Raw genomic sequence first — 26020 nt, 5'->3', positions numbered from 1 at the left:
GGGTTGCATCTAAGAGTCACAGAACAAATCAGAATAGAATTTGTTGACCACGTTTTATTTCAGTGAGCAGCCTTACACCTCATTATAGAAATATTCAAAACTTCACTGCCAGGGAAGTGAGTTGCCTCAATTTGGAGCAGATTTTTTATATTCTGGTGCCCTATTTCAAACAAAACAAAATCTGTTTCTTCTTTAATCAAAGACCTGACTGGTGCTATGAATGTTTAAAAGATCTGCTTTTATATTCTACCTCTTGAGATGAGAAATGTCCCTCTTTGGCTAGGTTTCCAGTACAGTGTAGATATACCCATAGCAACTAACCCCGGGTTTGTGAATTCCTTGATTTTCAAGGCATCTAAACGTTAGGTGTTGCAACAATGATTGTTGTAATGTCCAAGTCCCTTTGTGAATCAGGGCCTAAGGGTTAGATTTGTAAAGAGTATTTGGATGTTTAATGGAATTTTCAGAAGCATTTTGGTGTCTGTTTCCCATTGACTTTAATGAATTTTAGGCCCATAGGTTATTTTGAAAACCTACTCAGCAGCTAAATATCTTTATAAATTTGGCCCTAAGTGCTTATATAGGGAACAAATATTTGGTAGTGGTCACTTGTGTCTAGCAAGTATAAAATGATCCAGTGGTTGGAAGTTGAGGCTAGATAAATTCAGAATGGATATAAGGTAGGGGTAGGCAACCTATGGGACACATGCCAAAGGCGGCACGCGAGCTGATTTTCAGTGGCACTCACACTGCCTGGATCCTGGCCACCAGTCCAGGGGACTCTGCATTTTAATTTAATTTTAAATGAAGCTTCTTAAACATTTTAAAAACCTTATTTACTTTACATACAACAATAGTTTAGTTATATATTATAGACTTCTAGAAAGAGACCTTCTAAAAAATGTGAAAATGTATTACTGGCATGCAAAACCTTAAATTAGAGTGAATAAATGAAGACTCGGCACACCACTTCTGAAAAGTTGCTGACCCCGATATAAGGCATACATTTTTAACAGGGAGGGCTAATTAACTATTTACAGAAACTTACCAAGTTTTGTGGTGGATTCTCCATCACTGGCAATTTTCAGTTTCAATTGGATATTTTTCTAAAAGACCTTTCTCCAGTTCTACCAGGAATTATTTTGCAGAAGTTCTATGGTCTGTGTTTACACAGGAGGTCAGATGATCATAGTAGCATTCAGGTCTTGGAAATTATGAGTCTTTGAAAGTTTGTCTTTGCATTTTGCCATCTGATTTCAAAAAGAAAGAGTGGGTAAAGGTTGCTTTACCTTTAAGGCTGATCTGGATGTTCTCATATCTCTGATCTGACCCCAGTTCAGTCAACATTTTATAAACCAGAATATTTGTTGCACTCTCTGCCTTCAGATGACCTCCTGAGGTCCCTTCCAACCCTGAGATTCTATGATTCTATGATTGTTTGCTTCATTTGCTTCCATTCTCTCAGCAGACAGCCAGGTCTTGACATCCCACTTGGCTTGCCTTGTATGAAGTACCAAAGAGCCTGCATCTCTTCTAATTTATTATTTATCCTTCATGTGAGAAAGAGGAATTTCCCTTGGCATTTTGTCTGATGAGTGGTTGAAATTAACCAAAAGCTAATCACATCTGTATTCTCTAGACTGTATTAACAGCGATGGGAATGGAGTCAGCTCTTAGACTCAAAGGGAAAATTATGGAGTGAGAAGAATGGCTAACCTCCAAAGGCATTTCAGGTAGATGAGATGACAGCTCAAGTAACTGTGACACAATACTTCACCAAGTCATGAAGATAAGTTTAGTGGGAGTGATCCTGAATATTTTGTGCAACTAATTGTTAGATGCAGTCTGTCTAACAATCACAGAATCTAAACAGAATAGACGAGGGTCTCTACCTCAGAAATGGAGTTGGATGGAGTGAGAAAGGATATACCTTCTGTGTGTGTAAAGGAGGTCAAATCTATCACATGTTTCTTTTTGACATGCGTAATCCTTCTTAACTATTCTCATGTGAAAAAGATATGTTAGCAGGATTGCTAAATTAGTTGATCATTGTATAACCAGAAATAACATATTGGGCCTATATTATTATATATGGACTACTGAACTGGGGTTTATGTTATATTGTATGGATGGACTTACATACATATAATGCCATCTGTTTAGGGCCAGATTCTTTTCTTAGTTACGTAAGTGGAGATGTAGTGTAACACCCGTGACTTCAATTGATTTATTCTATACTTATAACAGGGTAACTGATAGCAGAATCTGCTACTTATGTTCTAACTACAGTCTCAATGAATTTACAGAGACAAAAAATGTTTCTATTGAAATAAAATGTCACTGATTTGGGATAAACTACTATTTTTTGTTTTAGCTTTTCTGGAAACTGACTCGTTTGATTTCAGTCTATCTATCAAATCATTAACAAATAATGATATTTTTTTCTAGTATATGCCAAATATAAACACAATTCAACTTCTGTTAGTTGCTTTATGGTGTGGCATCCTCCATGTATATATGCTGTTATCTGGTGGCCACTACTTGGAATAGCTTCATCTTTTTCACCTCTTAAATGGTACATCCATCTTGATCTCAATATAATTGTGTTATACACCCTCTTCTCATCCCTTTCTCCTCTCTCAGACTTTCTAGTATGATTTATAAATTGGAATTTCCCAGTCTTCAGCTGCCAACTTCTGATTCCCTCTTCCACTTTTTATTTTATTTTCTTCTCTGTAAAAGTTGTCATAGCAAATTGTTCTGTGTATAAATAGAAACTTACAATAAGAGATTATACATTCTATTAAAAAAATTGATGTTTCTTTCTGTCTTTCCAAGTTGCCCATTTCAGATGGCATTTCAGTGCCTAACTCCTTTAGGCTCCTTTGGAAATTCCAGGCAACATCTAGATTGTTGCCAAATCCTGCAATATTTTATTCTAAAAAGCCCCAGCTCCTGAAGTCCTGTGAATACAAGAGAATTTCAGTGTTCCGCTAAAAATAAAGTACATTTGTAGCCCATGTGGTTTGAAGAAAAGCTTCAAAATGTAGCCTCCTGAAAGCTCAAAGTCCATAAGAACCTTCTTCTTCTTCTTCTTCTTCTTCTTCTTCTTCTTCTTCTTCTTCTTCTTCTATTAAACAAAGCAGTGGCAGAACCTATCCAAAGACACATACATTCACACAGAGAAAAAACACTCTCATGCATACACAAACATATATATTCAACCGCAAACATTCAGAAATTATGTCAGACTCCCAAAATCTCAGGAAGTGGGCTTGAAAATCATGAGATTAGAAAAAAACCCGGATGCTTTTCATTTGCCTTCTTGTTTCTCAGATTTTAGGGTTCACTCAGGTCACATTTTCTCCACAACCATGATCACAACATCAGTATTGTCACATACAAAGTGAAAATGCAGCTCTGGAAATGGGCAACTTGTGTCCACACCCCACTTATGTCCCAACTAAGGTTTAAGGGTATGTCTACACTGCAATCAGAGGGCATGAGTACAGCATGTATAGACATACACGCACTAGTTTTGATCTAGCTAGTTTGGGCACCAATAGCAGTGAAGCCATGGCAGCATGGGCTGGCCATGCCTGTTCAGAACCCTTGCTATGTATTGGGGTGGCTAGCCCACACTGAAGTCCATGCCACCACAGTTTCACAGCAATTGGTTCTCATGCTTGCTAGATTAATTGAATAATAGAAATGTAAGTCAGGAAGGGACCTTGAGAGGCCATCAAGTCCAATCCCCTGAGCTGAGGCAGGACCAATTAACCATAGGCCAGATCTGGCAGGTGACTCTCCAATCTATTCTTAAAAACCTCCAGTGATGGGGATTTCACAGCCTCCCTTGGAAAGCCTTTTCCAGACTTTAACTATACTTATAGATAAAAAGTTTTTTTTCTAATGTCTAACCTAATTTCCCTTGCCGATGATTAAGCCCATTTCTTTGTGTCCTCTCTTCAGTGGACATGGAGAAAAATTTATCCCTGTCCTCTTATTAACATCTCTAAACATATCTAAAAACTGTAATCAGGTCCCCCCATCAGTCTTTTTTTTTCTCAAAACTAAACATAACCAATTTTTAACCGTTTTTCACAGGGTAGGTTTTCTCAACCTTTTATCATTTGTGTTGCTCTCCTTTGGACTCTCTCAGTTTATCCACATCTTTCCTAGAGTGTGGCATCCAGAACTGGACACAGGACTCCAACTGAGGTCTCACCAGTGCTGAGTAGAGCGGACAATTACCTCCCATGTCTTACATACCACACTCCTGTTCATAGATCAGAAAGTTATTTGTCTTTTTCGCAACTCCATCACATGGTTGACTCATATTCAGTTTGTGATCCACTATAATCCCCATCTGCTTTTCAGTAGTACTACCACTTAGTCAGTTATTACCCATTTTGTACTTGTGCATTTGATTTTCCTTCCCAAGTGTAGTATGTTCCATTTTCCTTTATTCAATTTCCTTATGTTGATTTCAAATCAATTGTCTAATTTGCCAAGGTCTAATTTGAATTCTAATCCTGTCCTCCAAAGTGCTTGCAACCCCTTCCAGCTTGGTGTTATCTGCAAATTTTAGAAGCATACTCTGCAGTCCATTATTCAAGTTATTAATGAAAATATTTAATAGTACCAGACCCAAGACTGACCCCTGCAAGATTCCATTGGATACACACTCCCTGTTTTACAGCGAACAATTGATAACTACTCTTTCAGTAATGTCTTCCCTAGTTTCCTTATGAGAATGTCATGTGGGACTGTATCAAAAGTCTCACTAAAATCAACATGTATTATGCTTACTGCTTCCTCCCATCCTCTAGGCCAGTACCCCATCAAAGAAGGAAATTAGGTTGGTTTGGCATGATCTGTTCTTGGCAAATCTATGCTGGCTCTTCGTTATAACCCTATTATCCTCTAGATGCTTATGCATTATTTAATAATTTCTTGTCCGAGTGTCTGTCCAGATATCAAAGTTAGGTTAACTGGTCTATAATTCTCCAGGTTGTCTTTGTTCCCCTTTTTAAAAGCTAGATACTATTTTTTCCCTTCTCCAGTACTCTGGGACCTCAATCATCCTCCATGAGTTCTCAAAGATAATTGCTAATAAGTATCCTAGGATGGATTTCATCAGGCCCTGCCAACTTGAGTACATTTAACTTATCTAAATATTGTTTAACCCGTTCTTTCCCTATTTTGGGTTGTGTTCCTTCCTCCTTGTTGTTAATATTAATTGTGTTGAGTATGTGGTGACTATTAACCTTTTTAGTAAAGATTGTGACAAAATAAACATAGCTTGACCATGTCGTTTAAGGGTGTGCACACAGCAGATGGAGAACCCTAGTGAATTAGACCCAATGTTCAGATTACTGCAAGGTCTCAAAACATTTTCTTGCATTTGAATATCCCCAGACTTTGGATCTGGATTTTGTGTCTTGGAACCATTGCTACTGAAAACTGAAATGAGGAAATTTTCATTGAAACATCCATTTTTCTTCTTCTTCATAGAATCTTAGAACACCAGGGTTGGAAGGGACCTCAGGAGGCCATCTAGTCCAACCCCCTACTCAAAGCAGGACCAATCCCCAGACAAATTTTTGTCCTAGATTCCTAAATAGCCCCCTCAAGGATTGAATTCATAACCCTGGGTTTAGCAGGCCAATGTGCAAACCACTGAGCTATCCTTCCCCCCTCAATCTTCTGTGAACAATAACAACCTTCACTCCAATCACTTACAGGCTGAAAACCTGAGCACAGAATTAAGAAGTTAGAACTGACCAGATTTGTTTTAACATCTTCATAAATATGTTAATAAATAAAATACCAGAGTTCAGATTGCATTGATTCCTTGGAAACTGTGTTATGTCTTTTGTATGATTATTTAGGGATCAGTGCAGTGTTTGTGAATATATTCATGAGTGACATGGCTGTGTAGAAATCTGGAAAAGTTGAACTAAGAGTAACAAACAGAATACCATCTCCCTGAGTCTTCAGAGAGCCGGAACCAATCATCCTGAGAGGGGAAGCTTGCCTGAGTCTGACTGATGCAGCAACATCTACATGAGTCTGCAGAGGACCTGAAACAATTGCTTTCAGATGGAGAAGCTTTGTTGTTCACAAAACCTTATTTTCTGAACGTTATTTTCCTTTTCTTGGAAATTTTTCAACCAGTTCTAATTTAGGCACCTTTGAAGATCCATCCTCTTTTGTTCCAATTTACTGTGAACAATTAGGAATCCATGAGAGATACCCAGGATATTTCTGATGCATTGTAGGCTTTATTTATTTGAAAGTTCAATGTCAAGCACTAAAGAAGGTTGTGCTATGTTATTACAAACATCCCAGGGCCAGTGATACAGATATTAACTAGCAAAAGAAGAAGATCCCATTACAAATAATAGGCCAGGTTATGATCTCGGTGGGAAGCCAAAGACCAGCTCCCCAGCTGGATTAAATCATTGGCTTCTTTGGAGACAATTGGCCAGATTCCTACCTGGTGTAAATCTGTGTCACTCCTTGGGAGGCTGAGTCAGATAGAAAAGAAAATGTATATAGCTCGAGTCTAAAACTGCAATCAGCCCAGCCTCCCATGTGCCATGTTCTAATTGTCTCCAAATTTATTCCAAACAAATCCAGTCTTATGCTTAAGGAGATGAACTTCCATTCTCGCCTCTTGCTATTCTGAAGTACATTGATCTAACTGCATTGACCCAATGGGATCAGATCCCCAGCTGATGTAATTGGCCTTAGCTACACTGGAGTACATGGTCCAGATCCCCCACTGGTGGGAACGGGTGTAACCATTGGAGCCAGTGGTCCAGATCCCCTGCTGGTGTGAATGAGTGTAACCAGTGGAGTCAATGGCCATGATCCCCTGCTGGTGTGCATGGGTGTAACCATTGGAGTCCATGGGCCAGATCCCCAGCTGATGTAAATCAGAGTAGGCCTACTGATGTCAGTGCTGATTTATCCCAGTTGAGAATCCAGGCATAGTGCTGAGCAGGGTGATAAATATGAAGTGGAACAGATTGGGTGCATGACATTGACAGACCCCTAATGTGCATCCCCATGTACATTAAGGTTCTGTTAATATCATGCAGGAGGGGGGAGATGAGGTTTGTTCTGACTCAAGGATGCCCCAAACACTTGGGTCTCTTCCAGGATCCTCCCTTTGCTGCCAGCTACATTCATTCTTGCTGAGTTGAGATGCCCCCTGCTATGTTCTTCTGTATAGTTTCATCGATTACAAGGTCAGAAGGGACTACTGTGATCATCCAGTCTGACCTCCTGGATAACACCAGCCAGAGAACTGTCCCCAAAATAGTTCCTAGAGCAGAGCTTTTAGAAGAATAAGGTGAAAGGTTGGAAAATATTTGTCCACGTGTCTAAAGAAAGAGTCAAAACAGCTCAACTTTTTTTTTCCCTAAATGATGTTTCTTTTAAAAATTTTGCTAAGCTTGTTTTTTAAAGGATTAAAGAAAAAATCCAAAACCTCAACTCAGCTAAACAATATGACAAAGCTAAATGCAGAAATGAAAATAATAATAATAATTGGAGGTTGACCCAAAATAAAATGTTTTTTTTATTATTTTTCAGTTCGGCCACCCAACAAAGAAAATCAGTCATTTGCTCAGCTCTACTTAGGAGCCTAAGTCACATTTTGAAAACTAAACACATAGGAGCCTAAATCCTTTTGACTAAATCCCAGTACGAGCCACGTATTGTTTGCAGACCCCAGCTGTCAGAGGTCAGCTGACACACTGTGTGTGTGACACCCATTCTTAGAAATCCCATCAAACTCAATTATTTTCTGTGCTGGTGAGGCCACAGTGGGTACGTCTACACCACAGTAAAAATCCCCTCAGCAGTGAGTCGCAGACTCTGGGCCTACTGACACGAGCTTGTGGGGCCTGCACTGCGAGGTTCAGAAATAGCAATGTCAGCTTTCCCGCTTGGGCTCTGAAATCTCTCAGGTGTGTGATCTAGCCACTGGGCAATGAGATATTCTGATATGGGGGTCCCTCCATCTCTTTTGTTGAAGCTGTTCTACTGTGGATAAATAATTAAAGAGACATTGGGTCCAAGATACAGTGCGCCAGCATGAGAATGACTCTATGTAGCATGGTGGTTAGAGCGCTTAGCTAGGAAGGGAGTGGCCCACAATCCCGTCCCCTTGATCTTTTGTTATTCAGCCCCAGTGGAACAATTTCAGTAGCAGCAACAGTCTGAATAGTTCACAGCCCAGTGGTTCCGGCACTCACCTGAGAGGTAGCATATTCCTGTTAAAATCCTTTCTCCCCTTCAGGCAGAGGGGGGGTCTCACACATCCCAGGGGAGAGGGGGTCTCACACATCCCAGGGGAGAGGTCCAACCACTGGACTGAAAGTCACAAGGGCTTTCCTCTTCCCCCCACCCTGGCTTCTTGCAAGAAACATGTGGCAGCTTTGTGGATCACAGCGGTGAGTAAAATTGGGACACAGGCACCGCTGGGCATCAGTCACAGAGTTGATTTCAGTGGGAGTTAGGTGCCTAAATATCTGACATGACCTGTGTCCAAACCCAGAGGCTGTTGCTTTGCTAAGTGGCCTCTGACCGATGCTGTGGCTGATTCCAGAGAGCTGTTCTCAGGCGGCTCCCCTTGTTGGTGGCGAATAGGCCCCCACCCCCTCGGATAGTCCCCATTACATGGCTCTTCCTTTCAGGCCGGATGCTGGATCCGATCACGCTTTCCCCAGCATTGCAGGGAGTGAGTGGCTCATGGCCTGTGAACACCCCTTCTCTATCCAGATCTCTGTCTACATGATTCCTTCGCTGTTCCCTGTCTATGCTGCTTCCTGGCAGGCTCTGTGCAGGACCCTTCGAGAAAGGGCTTTTAAAGTGTCTGTCTCTTGGACCATGATGAGGTGGAGAGATGATTGGACTAATAATTAAAAAAACACAGGAGCAGTGGGGCTAGATCCACTGCATTCCATGTGGCTGCTCAAAGCACTTGGCAGTAGAGTTGTTCTCATACTCATTCACTCTCTTTCTGGCGCAATGATTCTCATTATTCAGCCACAGTGGAGCAGCATCAACAGGAAAGACTGAGGGCAGGTCTACACTAGAAGCACTACATCTGCAGAGCTGCGCCGCTGTAGTGTATCTGGTGAAGGCACGCTATGCCAATGGGCGAGCACTCTCCTGTTGACATAATTGTACTCCACGTCCGCGAGAGGCGGAAGCTATGGGGGTCTCCAACATCCCAGGTGAGTGCTCTAACCAGTGGGCTGCCAGTCATGATGAGTGGCAGTTAGTTGACTAAAAGTCCATTTGTGAATGTACTCTGGGGTTTCTTAGACCATATTTGCAGCCCAGTACTAGAAAAGGATGCTTTGAATTCAGACTATTGAGTAGTCCTTGAAAAAGAAAGTGTAGTCTAAACCTTACACTTACCCAATCCAGGGGAAGAACTGTGCCATGTGAGTTATGCACCAAATAAAAACAACTCAAATTCTGGACTTTACATACTGACTATTAGCAATGAGTCACATAAAAATGAATGTCAACCCAAGGATTGTCCACAGAATATTTTAAATGATTAAATGTGAAAAACCTGATCGCCTCAAGGATACAGCTGGTGAAAAAATTGGAGCAAAAAATTGTTTGCATAGAAAAAATTAGCTTTTGTTCCAAACTAGATCTTGTAAAAAATTATCCAGACTTTAAGGGAAAGAAATATATATTCAGTAAACAAACATAAATTGATCGATCAATAGATAGATTAGATAGATACCTTGACAGAAATCGCTGTTGAAATTTATCATTGACCAAAATCATAACTTCATTAAATATATACATATATATATACACATGAACAGGTGTTTAGTAAATTAAAAAAAAAACAGTAACCAACTTCATTATGATTTCTATATAATATTTTTTTTAAAAAACTGAATTTAAAAATATTAAAAAGTGGCTCTGATTTCAACCCTCCAAATAGTAGCACCATCAAAATAAGGAGACTTTTTCAGTAAACTGGGGCTTTTTTTTTTTTGCTTTTTTTTTCATTTCTGACCAAAATTCGCCCATGGAGAATTCACAAACCAAGACATTATGTTTATTGATTAAATCATTCTGCGGAATTGCTTCTCTTTCCCCTGGCATGAGTTAATAGCCCATCAAGAGGGGCAACCCAGATTTCTGTGCTTGGATCCAGATTCTCTCCATTTTGATTTATCTTACACAAATTAGCTTGGATGGCCTGAATTCTTCTGAAATCCGTAAATTTACTGAGAGCTTTCTTCAGAGCCTCCTTGACCTCTTTGTTTCTCAGGCTGTAAATGAGGGGATTGACCAAAGGAGTCAGGACTGTGTAAAGGAGAGAGAACACTTTGTTCAGGTCTCTCAGTGTATCATTTTTTGGCAACACGTACACAATAGTGATGGTCCAATAGAAAATGGTCACCACAATGAGGTGAGAGGAGCAGGTGGAGAAGGCCTTTTGCCTCCCAGTGGTGGAAGGGATTTGCAGGATGGCAAAGATTATACAGACATAAGATGTCACAGTGAGTAGAAATGGGGGCAGGGTGAATATAAAGGACAGTGTGGAAGCCAAAAGTTCCACAAGGCGGGTGTCACTGCAGGAGATGTTCAGCAATGGGTTGAAATCGCAAAAAAAATGATCAATTTAATTGGGCCCACAGAAAGTTAATTGTAAAATCATTCCAGTTACTATGGAACTAGCCAGTAACCCACTCACCCAAGACCCAGCTGCTAGCTGGAGGCAGAACCTGCCATGCATAATTATTGTATAATGGAGGGGTTTACATATTGCTAAATAACGATCATAAGACATGGCTGCTAGAAGATAACATTCTGTAGCTGCTAAGAAGCCAAAGATATAATATTGTATGACACATGCATAGAAAGAAATGGTTCTGTCCCCAGTCAGGAGAATGGCCAGCACCCTGGGCAGAATGGTGGAGGTGTAGCAGGTCTCCAAGCAGGACAAGTTCCCCAGGAATAAGTACATGGGGGTGTGAAGGTGCTGATCAGCCACAACTAGCACCAGGATGAGGATGTTCCCAGCCATGGTCATAATGTAGATCACCAGAAACAGCAGGAAGAGAAGGGTCTGAAGCTCTGGGGTATTCCTGAATCCCAGGAGGATGAATTCTGTGATGGACGTTTGATTTCCTCCTTCTGCATCTGCCACGGGTTTTGTCTAGGGGAAAACCAAACAAACTCTGAAGATCATTTGGAAAGCAAGAAGTTAAATGCTCATATTTTGACCTCACTCTATTCCACACATGTGTCCTTCTGGGTACTTTTAAAAGGCTGTCTGGAAAAGATCAAATCTTCAAACTGAATTTGATATTTTTGGAGACTGTGTTGAGCTCTATTTCAGATCAAATTGCAAACACAGAACAATGCACGATACCCTAAATCTGACAGCAATACAGAAATTCTTGGCGTGAGAAGAAAACAACAACAATAAGTATAAAGCTTTCATCTCCACCATCTTTTGATAGTTGCTTTGGGACACTTGCTCCCACATTTTCCCCTTATTCATTACAATGTTGCCCTGTCATAGACAGTAACATTTCGGTGAATGCTACCAAATAGTATCTGTATTAAAACCTTTTTCCTAATGGTCTAAGCTTGGCTTCACCCTTCCCCTACCATTGGTGCTGATATGGACACCCTCAATAAATCTTTGTGGCTAGGATCTACGGATCGACAGACATACACACCATTGCAAATGACACACTTTAAAAACAGTGCTCTGCCACTGGTATTCAAGGCCCAATTCACAACTGCCTTGTAGATAAGACTGGTTGAAATGTTTTAATCAAAACTGGTTTTCAGTGGAAAATTGAGTTTTGGCTGAAATGCAATTTATTTATTTATTTTTTGGCAAAAACTGCTTGTGGAAAACTGTTATTTTTCTCAAAATATTCCAGACATATTTGGCCAAAATATAGGAGCTGTACTTTTCTCCTCACACCTCTCTCATCCTCAATGGGGCAAGGGCTCCATGATACCCATCTCTCCTTCACTGGTGAATTGTGGGAGGTGGAGTCTAGCTGGGGATCCCAGCCCATAGAGGAGAATGGAGACTTGAGGAACAAATGGCACATCACATTTTTGCCCTAGGTCTTTTGGTTTTCAGTAATTTTTTTCATTAAATTCCCCATGAACAAAACATAATGTTGGGAGGAGCACTACTTCTGCCTTGTGCGGTCATTTGCACCTATGCAAAGCGAGTGCCAAGGGGTGTGAGACACTTTTCACACCCATTTTGTTCTGGGGCACATACAGTGGCTCAAGGCAGGAAAGATTCATCCCCATAGTATTCTACATATTATTATTTTTCTGGAACAAACTGGGGACAATCTTGAGTAATGGTCCAGGCACTGCTGTGCTCCTTGTAAGTATAGCCTACATCCGTGATTTTCAATCTTTTCTTTCATTTGCAGATCCCCAGAAAATTTTGAATGGAGGTGTGGATCCCCAACGGTCTGTGGAACACACATTGAAAACCACTGATCTAGACAAACATACTATTAGAGGGTGCACAATTGGCTGGAAAGACGTAGTCAGAGAGTAGTTATCAATTGCTCATAATCGAGCTGGAAGGGTATATCCTGCAGGGATCTCTCTTGGGTCCAGTTCTATTGAATATCTTCATAAATGATGTGGATAATGCAATAGGAAGTACACTTATAACGGGTGGGTCCCAGGAGCGCCACCAGCATTTTTGGCGCTCTAGGTGGTGGAAGGTCCTGTTCCCGAAATGGCGCCCCCGACAGAGGCGGTGAAGGTCCCCTCCAAAAATACTGACGACGACCGGGGCGGCCAAAGAGACGTCCGCTGCGGTCACCGCCCCGCAAATGTTAGCGCCCTAAGCAACCTCCTAGGTTGCCTAATGGGTTGTGCCGGCCCTGGTGGGGCCAGAAATGAGGAGTTCAGATTGCGGGAGGAAACTCTGGGCTGGTGCAGAAGGGTGGGGTGTGTGGAGAGATGGGGGTGAGGGCTCTGCCTGGGGGTGCAGGCTCCAGTGTGGGGCTGAGGATGAGAGATTTGGTGTGTAGGAGGTGCTCTGGGCTAGGAATGAGGGGTTTGGAGGGTGGGAAAGGGATCAGGGCTGGGACAAGGGTTTGGAGCATGGGAGAGGGTTGAGGGCTCCGGCTGGGGGTGGGGATGGAGTTGAGGATGAGGGGTCTGGGGTTCAGGAGGGTGCCCCAGGCTGGGCTGAGGGGTTCGGAAGGCAAGAGGGTGATCATGTCTGGGGCAAGGGGTTGGGGTGTGTGGGGAGAGGCTCAGAGGTGCAGGCTCTGGGTGGAGCTTACATCAAGTGGCTCCTGGAATCAGCGGCATGTCCTCCCTCCAGCTCCTACGTGAAGACACGGCAAGGCAAGCCCCACACCCAACTGCTCAGCGGGAGCTTGAGGGCCAAATTAAAACAGCCAGTGGGCCAGATGTGCCCCACCCCTGGTCTAGATAATACTTAGCCCTGCCTCTGTGAAGGACACTGGACTAGATGACCTATTGAGGTTCCTTCCAGTCCTACTTTTCTATGATTCTATGACTGTGGGGAAACATCCCGCTGAATGGTGACACAAAGGACCTGAATCCTGAGTCCCTACTTGCTGCCACCCTAGGTGCACAGGGGATAGTGAAGGTTCTTGTGGCAACTGCTTCTTCTATATCATCAGCATATGGCCACCTCCCATATCCCTCTCCAGCCACTCCAGAGACCCACACCACAAGGTCACCTATCGCTCTGCTCTCCAGGGTCTGCCAGTCCCACCCAACTCTGCACCTAATTTGCTCCCTTCGTCCACTAGCCCCTTCACCCTTTCTCCCATGCTGCCCCCCAATAACTGGAACATACGTCTTATCTCTTGCCCCATCTCAACAACAATTTGCTAATTAATAAGAAAAAGAAAGAAAGAAAGAAAGAAAGAAAGAAAGAAAGAAAGAAAGAAAGAAAGAAAGAAAACTAGATGCTTATTGAACAAGCAACCATGATAGCCTAATTCTGTGCATTCTGTTCCAAGTCCATCTTCACCCATTGCCTGTTATTTTCTCCCATATCATCCTGCCTTGTCATCATTAGCTGAATCATTAAGATCTTTGTAAGAAGGGAAAATATCATCATGTACCCAGGGCTTGTCTACTCTACAGATGCTACAGCATCACAGCTGTGCCACTGTAGTACTGCAATGTGGATATTCGCTGCAGTGATCACCATCATTAATTCTACCCATCACCATCATTAATTCTACCCCATGAGAGGCGGTAGCTAGATTGATGGAAGAATTCTCCCATTGAGCTACCAGTGTCTATACTGGGGTTTAGGCCAGCTTAACTATGTCTCTCAGCGATGTGAATTTTTCACATACCTAAGTAACGAAGCTAGGTCAGCCTAAGTTTTACATTTTGACCAGCCTCAGTTCTCTAATAAATTCAAGAGAGTCTCTCCCGCCTTGAGAACAAAGGGTTGTTTCTTTGGTAGCTCATCAGGCTTCTGAAAGTATGAACCAAAGAACATATCTAGGGATATGAGCCCATATAAGTGATCGCACAGAAGTCAGAAAACTACTACAGAATCCCCATGGCATTATCTGCCTTGAACATCAACCTCAGTAGGTGGCGATCCATAAAGCTTAAAATAAGTAGCCAATCTTTCAATGCCCTTGTGAGCAATCCTTGCTCTAGTAATTAGTCCCAGAGTTCTCCCTCCTGCATGCGCAAAGATTAGTCATTACTTGAGTGAATAAAGGTTGAAGAATTGAGTCTGAAGGGTTTTCTTAAGTCCATCAGATCTTCCACAGAGTTTTGCTGCAAATGTGGCCTCCTGAAGCCCTCGCTCATATAAGTGTCAGTTACTCTGGCAAGTTGCCATCTCAAAACTGACGTGGTTACTTGAGTGAGTGCTAGTTACTTCCGTGAGTAAGGATGGCAGAATCAAGCCCATAGAATTCAGGATCTGGCCCACATTAATTAAACTGAATTAACTCAGAGCTCAGCACTGCTTGTGGTGTCAGCAGAAAATGAGTGTGGATTCTAAACATAAACTGCCCCGGAGATTCATGTTATGTGATGCTTTACTGTGTATCAACTTGCCACTGTGACCAGTGGTGAATAGAATCAGACAGCCTTCTGAAACCAAACTTTGGTTTCTTTTAACACTAGGTACAAGGCATTTAGAAGGAAAATATGAATTTTAAAACAACACATTATCTAGCTTAACTATTGGACTAGCTTCTTCAGACACCCCAGCAGGAGCCTGTCTCTCTGTTTCCTTTCCCTGGTTCCCCAAGACAACTTGCTTTATAATTCTGCCATTATATGTTTGATTCTCTGGTTCCCAGGCCTTTACCTATCCCAGCATAGTCAATATCAGATCTCAGGTGTTTGCTGAGAAGTGGCTTATCATGAGCCATTCTATTTCCTTTCCTGATTGATTACCCTTTCTGCCCCTTAATTAAGCTAAACCAGCATATTCGTACAGTAAACGGCCCAATGACCAGCTCAAAACACAGTGTAAAGAAATTATTACAGAACTGTTCCGATTCCATCATATGGATACTTGTCTGGAAGATGCTTTACTCAAACCAAGTTATTGGGATCAATCCAATAGTAACTGGATTGATCCCAATAACTCTGGCCTGAGCTATACAGGAAGTCACACTAGATGATCTAATGATCCCTTCTGGCCATAAACACTACAAATCTATGAAAAGTAAAAACAGTGAATATCTTAGGCCATCATCTTCAAAAGTGTCCTGTGGCTTTGAGATACCTTGGGCCTGATTTCCAGATTGCTGATCACACCCAGCTCCACAAGAAGCCAATGTGACTGGCAGGTGCTCAGAACATCTGAGAAACAAATCAAGCCCCAAAGCCAATTTTTATCAAAGGGTCCACAAATTTGAGTGATTCTTCTTTTTTATGCCCCATTTGTGAACTTTTGACCTGGTTTGTTTTGTTTTTGCTGAGTACCTTCAGTGGGCGTGGCTGGGGTTGTTGGTGCTCAGCACATTTGGAGAAAAAGGTCCAGATTGGATTAAATTAAATGGAGGAACCCCAATTTAGTGGTTTCCTTGCAACATTTGGCCTCAGAGTTTGCCCAGGGCAGCTACCATGTAATGTTTGTTTTTGAAGCAAGGAACTGAGCAACAATGGCCTGTAAGACTCCAACCCTTTGTTGAATCACACCGTTAGCATCCAGTTCTGATGTTGTTACTTGGGACCCCTTTTCTGCAAACCCTTCCTGTGATGTTGCACTACATAATGCTTTATAAAAATATGTTTATAAGTGTGAATATGATGTAACTGGAATATGATTTATGCAAAAGGTCTCTTGTAAGGAATCATTACAAAGCTTGTGGCACCTTATAGACTAACAGAAGTATTGGAGCATAAGTTTTCAGGGGTGAATACCCACTTCATCCCATTAATCTGATAAAATGGGTATTCACCCATGAAAGCTTATGCTCCAATACATCTGTTAGTCTATAAGGTGCCACAGGACTCTTTGTCACTTTTTATAGATCCAGACTATATGCTTGTTATTTGCCCATGGGAAAGATAGTAGATGTCTAGAAAGTCATAAGAGAGTTCAAGATCACAATTCAAGGCTGGAGAATTATGGCCTGAACCACTGCTGAGCACGGTGGGATTTGGGATAATTTATTTATATATTGCCTTTTGTGATAAAATATAATTTTGGGGAAGGATAATTCAATGGTTTGAGAATTGGCTTGCTGAACCCAGGGTTGTGAGTTCCATCCTTGAGGGGGGCATTTAGGGATCTGAGGGGAAAAAAATGGTTGGGGATTAGTCCAGCTTTGAGCAGGGGTTTGGACTAGATGACCTCCTGAGGTCCCTTCCAACCCTGATATTCTATGATAATTCAGCTCAGCAGAACATGTGATGCTGTGGCCAAAAAGGCTAATATCCTGGGATGCTTAAATAGGAGCATATAAGACATTTTACCTCTGTATTTGTCATTAGTGCGACCGCTACTGGAATACAGTGTCCAGTTCTTGTACCCACAATACAAGAAAGTTGTTAGTAGATTGGAGAGGGCTCAGAGAAGAGCCACAGAATGATTAGAGGACTGGAAAACATGACTTCTAGTGATAGACTCCAGGAGCACAATCTGGTTAGCTTAACAAAGAGAGCATTAAGGTATGACTAGATCGCCATCTATAAATACCTACATGGGGGACTAAAAATTGATACTGGGCTTTTCAATCTAGCAGAGAAAGGTCTAACATGATCCAACGGCTGGAAGTTGAAGCTAGACAAATTCAGACAGGAAATATGGCACAATATTTTAACAGTGAGAGTAATTAACCATTGGAACAATTTACCAAGGTTGCATGGGATTCTTCCATCCTAAGTGAAGAACTCTGCACTTGTCCTTGTTGAACCTCATCAGGTTTCTTTTGGCCCAATCCTCTAATTTGTCTAGGTCCCTCTGTATCCTATCCCTACCCTCCAGCGTATCTACCACTCCTCCCAGTTTAGTGTCATCTGAAAACTTGCTGAGAGTGCAGTCCACGTCATCCTCCAGATCATTAATGAAGATATTGAACAAAACTGGCCCCAGGACTGACCCTTGGGGCACTCCGCTTGAAACAGTCTGCCAACTAGACATGGAGCCGTTGATCACTACCCGTTGAGCCTGATGATTTAGCCAGCTTTCTATCCACCTTATAGTCCATTCATCCAGCCCATACTTTAACTTGCTGGCAAGAATACTGTGGGAGACCGTATCAAAAGCTTTGCTAAAGTCAAGGAATAACACATCCACTGCTCAGTTAGGGAGAGAGACCCAGGAGAAAGAACCTAGAAGGAGAATCTCCACACCCACCAGCTGGGAGGCCTGGCTGGAGAGACCTGCTGTGTGTGTAGGAGCCACAGGATGGGCTAGGCAGGACCAGTCTGTTGTGACTGGCACTGTGGGTTGCACTAGTTTTGGAAAATAAACCCATCCCTGGACACAGGGGTTGAAATCCCGCTGGTTTTGGGAGCTGCATTTGGCTCTGCATTTGCACTGTTGAGGAGGATGAAAGGCCCAGGGAAGCAGAGCAGTCTACGGGAGCAGAGGGAAACCTTCCCATAGTTGGGACCCTCCTTCCAGATGGTGTTGGGGTATCCTCTCGCACTGAGGTTACATCTCCAGGGGAGGGAACTCCAGTCACTAGGAAAAGGCAGGTGTTAGTAATGGGAGATTTGATCATTAGAAACATAGATAGCTGGGTTTGTGATGACCGAAAGAACCATATGGTGACTTGCCTGCCTCGTTCGAAGGTTGCAGATCTCTCGAGGCATCTAGACAGACTTATGTGTAGTGCTGGGGAGGAGCCGGTGGTCTTGGTACATGTAGGTACCAATGACAGGGAATGGTAGGAGAGACGTCCTGGAGGCCAAATTCAGGCTGCTAGGGAAAAGACTGAAATCCAGGACCTCTATGGTGGCATTGTCAGAAATGCTTCCAGTTCCATGCACAGGGCCAGGTAGGCAGGCAGAGCTTCAGAGTCTCAATGCGTGGATGAGATGATGGTGTAGAGAGGAGGGGTGTAGATTGATTAAGAACTTTTGGGGTGCGGGGAGCCTACACAGGAGAAATGGGCTCCACCTAAATCAAAGTGGAACCAGGCTGCTGGCACTAAACATTAAAAAGGTTGTAGAATAGTTTTTAAAGTAAGAGATGGGGGAAAGCTGACTGCTGCAGAGGAGCATGTGGATAAGACAGAAACTTCTCTTAGAGGAGAGTCTATTGATAGAGATTCTCTAGGTTATAGTCAGGAGCAGAGGATGGAAGAGGATAATATAAGGGCTGGATCAAATGAGAAACACTGAGGGATAGCTCAGTGGTTTGAGCATTAGTCTACTAACCCTAGGGGTGTGAGTTCAGTCCTTGAGGAGGCCACTTAGGGATCTGGGGCAAAAATTGGTCCTGCTAGCAAAAGCAGGGGGCTGGACTTGATGACCTTTCAAGGTCCCTTCCAGTTCTAGGAGATTGGTATATCTCCAATTATTATCTATTACATACAAAGGTGTCTGACACATCAGAAAAGGGCAGACAATTAAACAGTGACAAGTTTTTAAAGTGCTTATACACAAATGCTAGAAGTCTAAATAATAAGAAGGGTGAACTAGAGTGCCTGGTGATAAAGGAGGATATTGATATAATAGGCATCACAGAAACCTGGTGGACTGAGGACAATCAATGGGACACAATCATTCCGGGTTACAAAATATATCGGAAGAACAGAACAGGTCGTGCGAGGGGTTTGGGGGGTGGCACTATATGTGAAAGAAAATGTAGAATCAAATGAAGTAAAAATCTTAAGTGAATCCACATGTTCCATAGAATCTCTATGGATAATAATTTCATGCTCTAATAACAATATAACATTAGGGATCTATTATCGACCACCTGACCAGGACAGTGATAGTGACGATGAAATGCTAAGGGAAATTAGAGAGGCTATCAAAATAAAGAACTCAATAGTAGTGGGGGATTTCAGTTATCCCCATATTGACTCGGAACATGTCACCTCAGGATGAAATTCAGAGACAAAATTTCTCAATACTTTAAATGACTGCTTCATGAAGCAGCTGGTATGAGAACCCACAAGGGGAGAGGCAACTCTAGATTTAGTCCTGAGTGGAGCGCAGGAGCTGGTCCAAGAGGTAATAATAACAGGACCGCTTGGAAACAGTGACCATAATATAATAACATTTAACATCCCTGTGGTGGGAAGAACATCTCAACAGCCCAACACTATGGAATTTAATTTTAAAAAGAGTAACTATGCAAAAATGAGGGGGTTAGTTAAACAGAAATTAAAAGGTACTGTGACTAAAGTGAAATCCCTACAAGCTTCATGGGTGCTTTTTAAAGACACCATAATAGATGCCCAACTTCAATGTATACCCCAAATTAAGAAACACAGTAAAAGAACTAAAAAGAGCCACTGTGGCTTAACAACCATGTAAAAGAAGCAGAGAGAGATAAAAAGACTTCCTTTAAAAAGTGGCAGTCAAATCCTAGCGAGGTAAATAGAAAGGAGCATAAATACTGCCAAATTAAGTGTAAAAATGTAATAAGAAAAGCCAAAGAGGAGTTTGGAGAACGGCTAGCCAAAAACTCCAAAGGTAATAACATAATGTTTTTAAGAACATCAGAAGCAGGAAGCCTGCTAAACAACCAGTGGGGTACCTCGAAGATAGAGATAGAAAAGGAGCGCTTAAAGATAAAGTCATTGCGGAGAAACTAAATGAAATTTTTGCTTCAGTCTTCACTACTGAGGATGTTAGGGAGATTCCCAAACCTGATCTGTTTTTTGTAGGTGACAAATCGGAGGAACTGTCAATAGAGGAGGTTTTGGAATTAATTGATAAACTTAACAGTAACAAGTCACAGGGACCAGATGGCATTCACCCAAGAGTTCTGAAAGAACTCAAATGTAAAATTGCGGAACTATTAACTAGGGTTTGTAACCTGTCCTTTAAATCGGCTTCTGTACCCAATGACTGGAAGATAGCTAATGTAACGCCAATATTTAAAAAGGGCTCTAGAGGTGATCCTGGCAAATACAGACTGATAAGTCTAACGTTGGTACCAGGCAAATTAGTCGAAACAATAGTAAAGAATAAAATTGTCAGACACATAAAAGAACATAAATTGTTGGGCAAAATGTTCATTAAAAAAAAACACAACAAGAACAAAAGCAACCTTTATGGTGAAATACAAGGGAAAAAAGTGAGTCTCAGCTTTCAATTTTCTAATTTTCTTCAGAAGTTGATTTCCTCAGCTATCCATATCAGCTGCACCGATTTGTGGTTCACAAAGCCAACTGACATGCACATCACTATGCAAGAATGAGGCAGCATCTTTCAGCGCAGTCCCAATTGATGATAATACAATGCTTTCACCTGGAAGAAAACCTGAGCCCCTTCCACAGGGCGAAGCTTCAGAAAAAGGCAAAGGATTTAAAGGAATAAAATTATTCCATTTAAACATCAGACAGCCCCTTTTGAATGAGGTGGCATTTCTCCCTCTGGATTGCTAACAGGCATTCCGGTCAGTTAATGTGGGGAATGCACAAACCAGTCAGGAGAACCATGCCACTTGAAGAAACAAGCTAAACACGAGACTGTCATGCCCTTACTCCAGCCAGAGAGCCATTATTCATATTAATAATTTGTGAGGCAGTGGGAGTGAGTGAACAGAGCACTGGAGAGCAGGTCAGGAGACCTGGGTTCTAATGGCTTCTTTGCCTCTGTTTATTCTCCCACCTCCGGCCTGTTTAGATTATGAATTACTAGGAGCAAGAGCTGTTTCTTACTGACTATGTAATGGACCTTGCAGAGTGTTGCCCTGACCTCAGCTATAGTATCAATAATACTCTAATACTCTAACAGGGAGTTATTGGAACAGTGCAAGTACCAACTCCAGCACAGTCAGGCTGCTAAACACCCCAGATCAGCTACAACAACAAAATAACATACCAGAAAATAATTTAGCACTAAAATAAAGATGCACTGATCATTACAATATCCCCCCTTTAGTTAAATAAGAACTTTAAACAATAACTCCTAGGAATCCAGATAGTCTTCCATCCATGTAGGTTTCCAAGCTGGTCTTCCTGCTCCAGTCCTATATTCCATCACAGAGACAACACACATAGTTGTATCTAGATTATCAATGAGTGCAAGATTAATGTCATCTAGGTCAGGTCTATCCATTGTGGACAGACGGTTTGTTGAAGACAGCAGTGTGTTGAGATCCCGGGAACACTCTGACAATTCCTCCTCCACACCCAGTGTCCCACCACGAACAACAGATACTGGCTGAGGGGCATCTAACTCCTTGTCTGCAAACCGTCTCTAACATCTAAGCTTCAAATCCTTCCCCTGAGCACCTCAAAAGCAGCTGGATGAGTGGAACTATAACACTACAGATTTCATCAGTTATCTGATTGTCTCAGTCTTTCTATCTGTCCATGTCTGTACTGCCACACACCATGAGAAGGCATTGTACACTAGAAGCAGACACTAATTTTCAATTGGAGCCTCTGGTAGCGGGGATTTCAAGTCGATCTGTATAAACTCCCGGAGCTTACTAGGTTGGAGCATTTCCCCCAAAGGAGTGCTGCCTCCCCTTACTGATCCTTTCCAACCTTGACAGGTAAGACAGGAGAGTACCTAGTCTTTAATATCTGCAGCCACCCTAATCCAAAATAATTCCAGTGTCTTTTCATACCCCAGATTTTCTGCTGCTGCATTATCATGAGGACCCTCCAGTATTGTTCTCGGAAAGCTTGCTGGCAGGTCAGTCCTGTTACCCCCAGACACCAGCAAGTTGGTAGTTTGATCAATGGACTGTGTTGAGCCGGCCCACTCCAATCTGGGCCTTCTTTGGTAGATCTGTTGGCGCCAAACATAACTCAGGATATTTAGACTGTTCTTGCCACATGTCCTCCCAAAACCAGCCTGAGCCTATTCTCATGGCCTTCACCCCGCTGAGAGTGTCCACAACCACATGTTGCTTTCCAGGTTTATGGGGAGCTGTACATGTGAATTAAGTTTGTGAATCCATCTCCATAGGCATCCTTGCTTTTGCTTTGGAAGGTGCTGCCACAGAGCACTGGTCTGTGCGTGCCCTGAATTCCGTGCACAGACCACAGGGCCCTGCGATAATTCAACCCATACCAGCACCGTGACTGCCTGTGCCAAGCAACGTCTCTGCTCCACACACCCATTGTGAGGCTGCTACAGCCAGAATGGCTGAGAGGATCAGGGCAAACCCAATTCCATCACTATGCATAGACCACTTTGACTCCCGAAAAGCGCAATCATCAGGGAGGCCGCCATTGTGGGCCACTTGCCCTGCCCAGTTTTCTTTCGGTCATCACAAACCCAGTTTTCTCTGTGACATCGATGTAGCGTGAAGAAGCAGTGTTGATGTGTTTAACTTTGAGGCACCTAGAAAATCACTCGGTCTCGGCAGGCCTGAGTTCCACACTCGGACTCTCTGAACAATGAATGGTGGGAAATGGGCACCTCAGAATGGGATTCACAAAAGCCAGAATGCTAAGCAGCTCCGCCACCAGGGAGCTCAGCCCCCAACTGCCGGCCAGCACCCGTCTCTGAGTTATAAAACCTTCACTGGCATTAGGCAGAGATGTCACTGCTATGCTACACCTTGATCATGCTGCCCAAGAGGCTGGCCAGTCTCCCTGACTGATTTTCTACTTGATCATCATGATTGTTTATATGTTAACAATAAGCAGCCAGCTGAGGGCCTGAAACAAAGTGTTCTCTGTGTGACACACTGCCCTGACACTCCTGCTCAGTCCCCTTCTTCAGAGCCTGAGAAAGAGAGAGGCAAAGCAGGCCCTATGGATGTCAGTCACTACATTTCAGACTTCCCATAGAAAACATCACTAGTTTTGGTTTGGATAGAACAAAATGGAAGTGGTTAGAGTTGATCTGTAGAGTGCATATGATTCCTTTGGTCTCGCCATTTGGCTAATCCGAGTGAAAATGAAGCAGTGGGCTGAGTTCATAGTTCGTATTGATTTGTTCATTCGATAGATAACACCTCCTTTTTGTATCTGAATGTCTGATGATCTTTTCAACTGTATTTGTTATTCCTTATGATTCTGTTGGGGTACATTGTGCATTTAGAGACAGACTTTCAGGCTTCTCAGTTGAGCCTAGATGTCCAGAATGGCCCAGCTCTCATTTAAGCACCACAATGAGTGAGCAACCTTTCAAAAGTTCTCATGATGATTTCAGAAGTTGTTCTCAAAAGCCTGTTTCTCAGAACTAGTGACCAACCTTTCAAAAGTTCTCAGGGTTAGAAAGTCAGTGTTGCAACAGCAGAGATGCCAACTCATGCAACTTTTTCTTGCTTCTTTTGGTATTTGCTCTTTTATGATAATGCTGGAGCTCCTAGATGCACACAATTATTTTAAAACCTCTTCAGGGAGTTGGGAGATAATTCCTTTCTCTGTGGAATATAAAGAAGGGCCTTGAACAGGGTCTCCTACCACGCTTGCATGCCCTAACCACCACCAGTGAAGTCTTTCTTGCTTTCTATCTGGCCTAATGCATATTTAATTATTTAGACACAAGAAAACAACTTCAACAGGAGGGGCTAAGAGAATAGCCCATAGTTTGGTGGTTAAATCATCACTCTGGTAGTTAGACTGAGACTTCGTAGTTAGAAAGTTTTTTCTTACTATCTAACTTCTTCACCTGCCTATAGTAGACATGGAGAACCATTGATCCCCATCCACTTTATACACCTGTAAGATATTTGTAGACCCCGACCAGTCTTCTTTTCGCAAGACTATACATGCCAAGGTTTTTTGTTTTGTTGTTGTTATTTTTTTTGTTTGTTTTGGTTTGTTTGTTTTTTCCACTTTTCCGCCTAGGTTAGGTTTTTGATACCTTTCATCCCTGTTTTTGCTCTCCTCTGGACTCTCTCCAATTTGTCCTCATCCTTCCCAACTACCTGGTAGTTCAGCGTGACTTTACTTAGTTTGCTCTTTTCCTCAACCTGCTCCCTTTCCCCATTTCCCTGCTAGACTCTGCAAACTTTGCAACCAGATGAGCCCTGACCCTCTGCTAGACTCAGAAGATCGTTGCCAGGCTGCTGCATGTTTCAGTCTAAAACAAGGTTTGTAGTAGACTTGTATAATTGTAATTTAGTCCATTTTGAATTAGAACCAAATTTGGGATGGGGGAGGGTCTCAAGACAGCTCAGCGGTACTTCCCTTTGGATTGGCATGAGGAACTTAAGGGAAAGTCCATGCCTTCAGTTTACCAAACCCTACAGCCCCTCTCTCCTGCTTCAAATCCCTTCTCAAAACCCACCACTGAAAAACAAACAAATGAACACACACAGCAACATTAAAGGATTAAAAACTGAGGCATAGAGAGGAGAAAAAACAATATCAGCGTGAAAGGAGTCTGACCCACCGTCCTGGTTGCCCCATCTCAAAAAAGATATACAGGTACAGTGAAGGGAAACAATAATAATTAAGGGTAACACAAGAACTATGGAACACTCAATGAAATTAACAGCCAACAGGTTGAAAACAAACATAAGGAAGTATTTCTTCATACAACGCACAGTCAACCTGTGGAACTTGTTGCCAGGGGATGTTGTGAAGGCCAAAAGTATAACTGGGTTCACAAAGGTATTAGATAAGTTCCTGGAGGTGAGGTCCATCAATGGCTATTAGCCAAGATGAGCAGGGATGCAACCCAATGCTCAGGGTATCCCTAAGCCTCTGACTGCCAAATGTAGAGACTGGACGACATGGGACCCTATGGCCAGGTCACTATGTAGTCCTTCTCTCTGAGGCATAGAGAAGAGAAGAAATGATATCTGCATGAAAGGAGTCTGACTCACAGTCCTGCTTGCCCCAGCTAAAAAAAGATATAAAGGTACAGAGAAGGGCAACAAAAATAATTAAGGGAATGGAAGAGCTTTTTTATGAGGAGACAATAAAAAGACAGGGACTGCTGAGCTTGGAAATGAAATGACTGAGAGGGTATATGAGAGAGGTCTGTAAAGTCATGGCTGGTGCGGAGAAAGTGAATAAGGATGTATTTACTCCTTCACATAACACAAGAACTAGGGGTCACTCAATGTAATTAACAGGCAGCAGGTTTAAAACAGGGTGACCAGATGTCCCGATTTTATAGCAATGCTCCCGATATTTGGGGCTTTTGCTTATATAGGCACCTATTACCCTCCACCCCCTGTCCCAATTTATTACACTTGGTATCTGGTCATTCTAGTTTAAAACAAACGTGAGGAAGTATTTCTTCACATAATGCACAGTCAACTTGTGGAACTTGTTGCCAGGGGATGTTGTGAAGGCCAAAAGAATGACTGGGTTTAAAAAGGAATTAGATAAGTTCCTGGAGTCTAGTTCCATTGATGGCTATGAGACAAGATGGTCAGGGATGCAACCCAATGCTC

The 26020-nt window shown here is 42.4% G+C and overlaps 1 pseudogene; it reads right to left on the bottom strand.

The window, feature by feature from the left end:
- Nucleotides 1-10117: 10117 nt before the first annotated feature.
- LOC123348337 overlaps nt 10118-26020 on the bottom strand; it is a 30367-nt pseudogene continuing 14464 nt past the window's right edge.

Source organism: Mauremys mutica, chromosome 13 (assembly GCF_020497125.1).
Source record: "Mauremys mutica isolate MM-2020 ecotype Southern chromosome 13, ASM2049712v1, whole genome shotgun sequence".
In the NCBI taxonomy this organism is placed as follows: domain Eukaryota; kingdom Metazoa; phylum Chordata; order Testudines; family Geoemydidae; genus Mauremys; species Mauremys mutica.
Note: the sequence above shows the minus strand (reverse complement) of the source record. Positions and strands in the feature narration are given on the sequence as shown.